Raw genomic sequence first — 10,184 nt, forward strand, 5'->3', positions numbered from 1 at the left:
TAGTGTTGCTGCAGCTTCCACCCATTTTGACACATAATCCACAGCTAATAGGATGTATAGATTGCTAAAAGATGAAGGAAAAGGACCCATGAAGTCTATCCCCCATACATCAAACAATTCTACTTCCAAGATTCCTGTCAAAGGCATTTCGTTTCTCCTTGAGATGTTTCCTGTACGCTGACAACGATCACATGCCTTCACAAAAGTACTAGCGTCTTTGAAAAGTGTTGGCCAAAAGAATCCGCTTTGCAACACCTTGGCAGCTGTTCTAGTTCCACTGAAGTGTCCCCCACACGGTAGAGCATGACAGTGATTGAGAATAGAGTACATCTCCTCTTCAGGCACACATCTTCTTATTATCTGATCCGCACAGTGCTTGTAGAGGATTGGCTCTTCCCAGTAGTAATGTTTCACCTCAGAATAGAATTTCTTTAGTTGTTGTCGAGAGAACTCAGGAGGAGTGATATTAGCAGCCAAGAAGTTAACATAGTCAGCATACCATGGTACCATTAGACTTTCCCTCACACTAAAGAGTTGTTCATCAGGAAATTGCTCATTTATTTGTACTTCTTTTGTATTCTGACTTTCTTCCAGCTCTAGTCTTGACAAGTGATCTGCTACCAGATTTTCAGTGCCCTTCTTATCTTTTATCTCTAAGTCAAATTCTTGAAGTAGAAGTACCCACCGAATCAATCTCGGTTTTGCATCCTTCTTGGTCATAAGGTACTTGATCGCTGAATGATCTGTGTAGACAATAACCTTATTACCAATCAGGTAGGGTCGGAACTTATCACAAGCAAACACAATTGCCAGCATCTCTTTCTCCGTTGTGGCATAATTCAGTTGAGCATCATTCAGGGTTCTACTAGCATAGTAGATTGTGTGAAACACCCTGTCAACCCTTTGACCCAAGACCGCTCCAATTGCATAGTCACTTGCATCACACATCAATTCAAAAGGTAACTCCCAATTTGGTGAAGTAACTATGGGTGCTGAAATCAGTTTCTCTTTAAGAACCTTGAACGCTTTTAGACAATCATCTCCAAACTCGAAGGGTGCACCATTAACAAGTAAGCTGGACAATGGCTTAGAGATCTTTGAGAAGTCTTTTATGAATCGTCGATAGAAACCAGCATGTCCTAGAAAACTCCTCACTCCTTTTACAGAAACTGGAGGTGGTAAATTTTCTATTGTTGAAACCTTAGCCTTATCCACCTCAATTCCTGGTTTCGAAATTTTGTGCCCAAGAACAATTCCTTCTGTCACCATAAAGTGGCACTTCTCCCAATTTAACACCTAGTTAGACTTCTCGCACCTGGTTAGCACCTTTTCTAAATTTTCTAAACAATGATCAAAGGAGGAACCAAAGACCAAAAAATCATCCATAAAAATTTCAATACAGGATTCAATCAAATCTGAAAAGATAGCCATCATACACCGTTGAAAAGTAGCAGGGGCGTTACACAAACCGAATGGCATTCTTCTGAAAGCAAAGGTACCGTACGGACATGTGAAAGTCGTCTTCTCCTGATCTTCAGGTGCAATAGCTATCTGGTGGTATCCATAGTAGCCATCAAGAAAACAGTAATATTCTTGCCCCGCCAATCTGTCTAGCATTTGATCAATGAAGGGCAAAGGAAAGTGATCTTTTCGTGTCGCTTTGTTGAGTTTCCTGTAGTCGATGCAAATCCTCCAACCGGTGACTGTTCTTGTAGGAATCAACTCATTCTTTTCATTCTTAATCACAGTCATTCCACCTTTCTTTGTAACCACTTGCACCGGGCTAACCCACTTACTATCTGAAATGGGATAAGCAACTCCAGCATCCAACCACTTGACTACTTCCTTTCTGACAACTTCCTTCATGGGTGGATTGAGTCTTCGTTGAGCATCGATTGTCGGCTTGGCATTATCTTCCATTAGAATTCGGTGCATCACTGTTGAAGGACTGATTCCTTTGACGTCACCCAGTGTCCAAGCGATGGCCTTGTTGTGAGCTCGGAGTACCTTCAGTAGTCTATCAGTCTCCACATCAGAGAGAGAAGCTGACACAATAACTGGCAGCTTTTCATCTTTACCCAAAAACTCATACCTCAAGTGACTAGGAAGCACCTTCAATTCAAGTCCTGGAGGCTTTTCAGTAGATGGCATTAGCTCTTTTGGAACTGCTCCCAATTCCTCAAAATATTTTCTGTTCAAGGGCCCATAGGAATCAAGCCACTTCACATAACCCATGACCTCTTGTCCCTCTTGCTCCGTCAATTCATCTTCAGTTAAACTTAGTTCAAGAGGATCATCTAGCAGCTTTTTCTCACCCACAATTTCATCAATCAAATCAATGAAGAAACAGTTATCACTTGCCTTTGGGTATGTCATAGCCTTTAGTACATTAAAGACCACTTCTTCTCTTTGGACTCTCAGCTTTAATTCACCCTTCTGAACATCGATCAAGGCTTGGCCAGTTGCCAAGAATGGTCTCCCAAGAATGATTGGGACATTGCTATCTTCTCCATATCCAGAACAATGAAATCAGCTGGAAAGATGAACTTGTCAACTTTAACTAACACATCCTCAATGACTCCTCTAGGATGAGCTACTGATCGATCCGCCAATATGAGAGTTACCGTGGTTGGCTTTGCTTCACCCAGCTGCAATCTTTTAAACACTGACAGAGGCATTAAGTTAATGCTGTCTCCCAAGTCACATAGTGCATTTATTCCTTCAATTCTTCCGATAGTACAAGGAATAGTGAAGCTCCCTGGATCTCTGAGTTTTGGAGGGAGTTTCTTCTGTAGAATAGCGCTGCACTCTTCAGTTAGAGCCACTGTCTCATAATCCTCCATCTTTCTCTTCTTTGAAGAATTTCCTTCATGAACTTCACACAACTTGGCATCTGCTCTAAAGCTTCAGCAAAGGGAATGTTAATGTGAAGTCTTTTGAAGACTTCTAGAAACTTGGTGAACTGCTTGTCTAAGCTTGACTTTCTAAGCCTCTGAGGGTAGGGTATTTTCACATGGTGATCAATGCTAATTGGTGGAGAATGTTGTGGTTGTGCTGGGCTATCAGTAGCCTTCTCTACTGTTGGTGTTGGGGTTGGCACTGGTTGAACTTTTATCTCCTCATCTACCTCAACTGGTTGTGGTAACTCAGGCCCATCATACTTCTTACCGCTCCTCAGGGTAATTGCCTTGCAATTTTCTTTGGGATTAACTTCAGTTGTGCTAGGCAAATTTCCTTGAGGGCGGGTTGCTACCTGAGTTGCTAGCTGGCCCATTTGAGTCTGCAGGTCTTTAATTGAAGATCTAGTTTCAGTCATGAATTGAAGCAGTAAATCTGTTTGTAAACTAGAATTTCCACCAGAGGCTTGTTGCTAATTAAACTGTTGGTTCTGATTCTGGTTCTGATTTCGTTGCTGATAGAACCCACTGTTTCTTCGGTTATTACCCTGGTTGAACCCATAATTTTTGTTGTTATTCTGCGAAAAATTTCCAATGGCCTTAGCTTCATCCATTGGCAAATCATCCACATCTGCTTGACACTCTGAAAAATGATGATTTCCTCCACATATCTCACAAACAACTTGGGCTTGTTTAGCTTGCCCTGCAATTAGCTTTGTCAAGGCCTCAACCTGAGCTGTCAACTTTGTGATGGCATCAACCTCTAGCACACCAGCTACTTTCTTAGTTTGACTCCTTTCAGTTGGCCACTGCTGATTGTTTAGAGCCATCTCCTCCAATAGATCGTAAGCCTCATTAGCACTCTTTCTCATAAAAGCTCCACCAGCTACTGCATCTATTAGAGTTTTAGTGTTACCAACCAACCCATTGTAGAAGTTGTGGACCAGCATCCACTTCTCTATACCGTGATGAGGACACTTTCTGATCAGATCTTTAAACCTCTCCCAAGACTCATGGAGAGATTCATTATCTTGTTGATAGAAGTTGTTAATTTCCCCTCGCAGCTTTGCAGACTTTGTTGGAGGGAAGAATTTAGACAGAAATTTTGTTGCTAAGTCTGTCCATGTTGCTATAGAATTTGGTGGCAAGGAAATCAACCAACTCTTGGCTCGTTCTCTCAGTGAGAATGGAAACAGTCTCAAACGGATGGCGTCATCGATCCCCATTGACTTTGAAAGTCTGACATAACTCCATGAAGTTCGATAGATGCAGATTGGGGTCTTCAGAAGGGAGTCCACCAAACTAGACTGAAGACTGCACCATTTGTAGTATGGCAGGCTTGATTTCGAAGTTGTTAGCATCCACTGCTGGTGGCCTAATACATGACTGCACTCCCATCAGAGTAGGGAGAATGTAATCTCTCAAGCTACGACCATTAGCTTGATCTTTCACGGCGCCACCATTATTACCGTTATTACCTCCATTGTTTGCAGCGTTAGCATTCACATTAGCAGCCATGATTTCTGAAGTTTCAGTAGTTGCTGAAACTCCTTCTTGCCTCTTGTTCTTTCGGTTTCTCCTACAAGTTTTCTTGATTTCAGGATCAACTGGTAATATGACTCCTTGTCCTTGACGGCGCATACACCTAAAACTCCTGAAATAGATAGAAACAAACTTGCAAGAACAGATTAGCAATTAGCAAGAAAAAAAAATAAACCAAAGTAGAATTTAGTATAATTTTATGTAATATTAATCTTTATGCAATTTCCCGGCAACGGCGCCAAAAACTTGTTACGAAAATTATAAACACTACGCAAGTATACGCAATCAAGTAGTAAACTCACACAGGTGAGGTCGAACCACAAGGAATTGGATTAACTACTAAACTATACCTATAATTCTATTTGGCAATCGAAAATAATTATGATTTAAAAGAATTAAAGTAATTCAGAAAACTTATTACACAATTGAAGTTTAAACAAGATGAGATGATAGGGAGGAGAATCTTGTTGTTGTTTACCCAAATCGTTAATGCCTAATTGCTACCCTATTCTTAAAGTGAATGACAGATTATAAAGTAACCTAGCTCTTTTTAGATCTTCTAGGTTCTAAATCACATGTTATCTAATTAATTCCTTAATTAAACTAACATGAAATCAGCATTAGGTAATAATCTACTTGTCACATAAGTCATGTGAATACTCTCGTTTCACATAGAACATCGATTATCTAAATTTTAGCATTCTCAATTCTCACTTTTCAGATTTCGAATTGAGATCATAAAGCATGCACAAGGTGATCAATCTTAAACATGAAATTAAACACAAATTAAGATAATTTCACAAACAAGAATGGAGTAATGGCAATTAAACATTAACTAGGCGAAACATTAAACAACAATCATCATCCTCCCTAAATGGGAAATTTAGTTCAGAAATAAATCCATAACCATTCCTATGACAATATTCAACATAAAAAAATTAAAGAGGAATAGAGAAGGAAACTGTTGGTCGATGAATTTTGGATCTTCACTTTGAATCACTCTGCTCTTCCTGCCGCTCTCTGTTGTGTTTTAGGGTTCCAAATCGCCTTTTTCTTCACTTCCAATCGCAGTTTTCTATTTATAACTAATTTTTAGGGTTCAATGGACAAAAATTCCCCTAGGCCGTACGGGATCTCGCCGCGGCCATGCTTCATCTCGCCGGGGCCAGATAAATGCTGAAAACACCTGGTTCTGTAACAAGTATTTGGCCGCGGCCATACATCCCCTCGCCGCGGCGACTGTAACTCCCAAAATCTCTCATTTATTTCGTGTTCTAGCTGCGGCCAAGCTGTGTCTAGCCGCGGCCAGATATGCATAATTCTTCAAACATCGTGTTTTCCTTGGCTCAGCTCGTCTTTTAATGAATTTTTGCATCAGAGACCTCTATTATTCCAAAGAACCTGAAAACATAGAAAACAAGCGTAATTCCGTCCCAACACAATGAAAAACGCACATAAAATAGATCCAAAATATAGGCTAAAAATAGCCTAACATAGACAAATATGATATAATTTCTCAATTATAGAGATTTTATTATATTATGTGTGACATTGACTCAAAAATCTGGACTAAACTTCTAAGCCACACCCACTCACTAGATTGGCAAGAATGAAATAGTTGTTAAGTAATTATAAGCGTGACACAACAAATTTATAGTAGTTCACTCCCTGCATCGCGACAGTAATGGAGCTACGTCTATTTCGAATTTTTATTTCTCATGAGATGGTATTACAGAAAAAGGCTAAGTGTCAGAAGCTCCAATTTCTATAGAGAGAAACTAGAGAGAGAAGCTCTGACCTTGTGATTAGTTTTCTGAAAGTGAAAAATAAGATAAGGGATCTCTCCTTTTATAGGTGAAGGAGACCCACAAAAACAGGGGAAAATAAAAATTAGATATTTTTGATCGTAGATGATTATCTAATGGTGAAAATTAGCTTCTGATGGTGATAGCCATTTTTCAGAGCTGGCAGGGCCCGCTACTGGTAACCTAGAGCTTATTTTTTTAACTCCCTTGGGATGAAATTTGGTGCAGATAACTTCATAATTGTAGTTGAATTGTGAGACATGACTTGATATAACATTGAAATAGCTTTGAAATGCAAGTGGAATCGCATCAATCGGATCAATATTGAGTGAGTTATGATTGTTTTTCTGAAGGTAGTTCATGACCTAGCGCCCAGGTTGACATATGACGTCAACCTGGATGTTGGATAAGTGTAAAAACATACAAAGAATGTACTTTAAGATTCCTAAGTGATATTTTGACATCACTTATTCTGCTTACATGTTCTGACAAAGCTAGTCACCAGTTCTCGAAGATATTATTGTTCTGTAGAAATGAGAGACTCGAAACTCTTCATTTTCGAGTGAATTTCTCATGTTGGAAATGAGAAATGCGAATTTGTGATTTTAACTTTGCTGACTTCATGGATCTTAGTTATTGTGAAAAACTAGACAACCGGTTGGAACAAAATCAGAATTGGATAAGTATAACCCAACGCCCTAGGCCATTTGTCAACCTAGGCGCTGGGTACTCATTCCTGAGCTCCTAGGATCTCGTTTTGATACTTCAAAGGTTCTTGAACATGAGGACGAGGTCTCCTACCTTATTTTTTGACCATTCCAAATTCATTGGTTGAATTAGATTTGACATTTGAGCAATTGAAAGCAGTGCACCAGGTTAATTATCAACCTGGGCGCTGGGCCCTATTTCTAGGGGCTCGGGTTTGTAGTTTTCTCCCTGAGTTTGCTTGAATCTTCATTATTTTTGTTGACAAAAAAAAATTTCCAAAAAACTTATTTGCGAACTTTATTGGAAACAACCCAAGTTGACAATATGTCAACCTGGGCGCTAGGTCCCTATTATGGCCCATTTGGAAGTTTCGTTTGGTCCTCAAAAATAGTTAAATCTTAATCTTTTTTGAAAACCAAGAAGATGCTCAGAAGAGTTCTCAGAAACCTCCATTGGAATTGGCCCAGTTTGACAAAATGTCAACCTGGGTGCTGGGCCTTACTTCTGGTACCCAAGAAGTGTTGTTTCTTCCCCCAAAGTACATATTTTCCCTTTTTTGTTGAAGACAGAGAAGATCCAAAATTCAGATCATCGATCTGATACTTGGAAGGTGTCCAGATTGATAAATTGTCAACTTGGGTGCTAGGGTGCCCGGACATTGGGTGCTCCGAGTGCTCAAAAATGAACTTGCTTCGAATCTGATTCTAATGCATCAAATATGTCAGTGGTATGTATAGTTGATGTCCCAATACAAAGTTTGAACCATTCACAGTAAGACGGTCCTTGAAACTAAAAACCTAGTTAGGAATGTCAACTTGGGCATTGGGTGAAACCCTAGGTGCCTAAGTTGGTTTCTGAGTTGCAGGTTCGTGTAATTTCAGCTCTCGAGGCTTAGATTCAAGTTATTGAAGTCTGAACTTTCATTTTGGAGCTCCTAAAGTCAACATGAGCGTAGCGCTAGGGTCCCCTCCTTGGTCGACTGCTATGACTCGAGTCTACTCAACTCTGTGACGTCATCCGTCTTGTCACGTATCAAACATTGATGTCCACGTCACCAAGCAATTTTTTTTGAGTTAACAGCCATATATGCATTATATGTGAATTAGTATTTTTATGTTTGGCAACAGTGGAGACTCGATGAATTGGCCAAAATATAACATTTGTATAAATTAATATTTTAGAGGTACTGAGAATATTATAGATAGTTAAAAATTATGTGTTATGTGAGTTATTTAGGAAATGATTCATTTACCTTTAAGTTTAAGTTTATGTGGGTATGTGAGTAGGGGTAAATTGATAATTTGCCAAATTAATAGTTAAGCTTTATATAACTTATCACATATACATATACCTTAGGAATTAACTAGAAAATCAATTTTTTTTAACCAAAATACTCTCTCTCTCTCTCTCTCACTATCCACTCCTGCACATTCCTTTAATTATTGGAGCATACAAGCTTGGAAATGGCCTATGCCCATCTTCAATCAAATTATGAAGAAGCTTAAAGCATCATCAATTTTACCAAATTTTGAAACAGCCGGAATTAATAGCTTGTAAGTATTGATATTTGGAACAAGACCGATTCTGCATACTTCGTGGTAAAGCTCAATGCAAAACTCAACTTCCCCAAATTTTCAAATGACTTCCACGACATAATTGAACGTAAAAATTATTGTAGATATTGTCCCACATGAAATAAATAATAGATTATAGACCCATATATAAGAATATGAGTTACTCCACTTATCATTAGTTGGTTTTAAGATAGAACTTCATAATTCGTATCATCTTCAGGGAAAATATTGTGGACATTCTCCCACGCAGAATAAATGGTTTTTATTTCTTTTTTCAGTCATCTCCTTTTCTTATCATCCTTCATACTAATGTGTAAGCACCATGACAGAGCTTTACGTTGCAGAGCGAGAAGAGAAAGGAGTTATGGAGCTCGATGATTTGGTGACATTAGAAAATCTTTGAGGCTCTGCTAAAGACTTTGACTGCCTAGTTTACGAGACCCTGCTTCCCATATTTCTCGATTATGAAACAAATGGTATCGGAAGAGACAATTAAGTCATGAAAGGTCTGCATCTGTTGAAGGATTTTCCACATTGACTCGTACTTTTTTGTTTGGATGAGAGTTCGCGCCAGCTCCTCCAGCTTGATGGTTGTGGGTTTGTAAGAAGGGTGGTGTGTTCAAGACCAGGTTAAGAAACGGAGTGACTCAATGCTGGATTTAGAACAGGCCAGGAGGACTCGATAGACGAGTTCGGAGTTGATGGAGATTGACAACTTATTGAAAGTTCAATCCATGTAGAAATCACGCTATACGATGTTAGAGGTGTGGCGGATTGCTGTAAAGTAATCATCTTTGGAAGTTTTAGTGCCATTTTGATTCCCCTCGATGCGGTCGTTGGCGAAAATTGCCATTGAGAAGGTATAGAGGTAGCGAACGATAGGTTGGAGGCTTTGTGTCTTGTATGTGTTTGTGTTTATTCCTCTAAGAAATAGGAAAATAGCATTTTTGGAGGACCTAAACATCATCATTTTTGCCAGGTGCCTGGGTTGTTTTAGTAGCTCACTTATAATATATTCTTTGTCAACTTTCCTTTTATTAGAGTTAGTCTCACATTGTTAATGTGTGGAAATAAATTATCATAGATAAGATTGGGTTACTCCTCTCATTGCCAATTAGTTTTAAGATGGAACCTCATTCACCTTATCCAAAATTCTAACATGTATCAGACCCTTTTATTAACCTCTATTTGGGATTTTTCAACCGATGTGTTATACATAAGATGAATAAACTACTCCTCTTATTTGAAATGGAACCTCATTCACCTTATGATAAAAAAGTATCGGGTTGCACTCTTCGAGTCAGTACCAAATTCCAATAGGAATAACCCTAATTTTCATTCATTTTATTTATTGATTGTCTATTTCTAAAATGGCTTTACATATTTATACTAACTAGGTAATACTAACAATTATTAAATAGTCCATATACCTTTCATGTAACACTCCCTAACCCTTCAAAATCACCTTGTCCCCAAGGTGGTAATAATAACAAATTGAAACTAAGAACAAGTACAAATATAAGAAAGTAAGAAACTAATGACAGCCCAATTATTTTCTATTAATATTTGGCCTGAGCCCAAGCCGAAAGACTTTAGGGTAGTTCTTCTTCTCTCACGTAATGTATCAGTCGCCACCTTCTCCATTTTTTTATAGCTTA

General features: G+C 38.8%; 1 non-coding gene and 1 pseudogene across 1 annotated transcript; one reads left to right on the forward strand and one right to left on the reverse strand.

The window, feature by feature from the left end:
• Window positions 1–3,857: 3,857 nt before the first annotated feature.
• On the forward strand, window positions 3,858–3,964 carry LOC115696084 (small nucleolar RNA R71). The gene has a single exon (XR_004007682.2). It is a non-coding gene; the product is annotated as a small nucleolar RNA R71 (small nucleolar RNA).
• Window positions 3,965–8,800: 4,836 nt separating this feature from the next.
• LOC115695375 (pentatricopeptide repeat-containing protein At5g18390, mitochondrial-like) lies at window positions 8,801–10,184 on the reverse strand (annotated as a pseudogene).

This window comes from Cannabis sativa, chromosome 6 (genome assembly GCF_029168945.1).
Source record: "Cannabis sativa cultivar Pink pepper isolate KNU-18-1 chromosome 6, ASM2916894v1, whole genome shotgun sequence".
NCBI lineage: Eukaryota > Viridiplantae > Streptophyta > Magnoliopsida > Rosales > Cannabaceae > Cannabis > Cannabis sativa.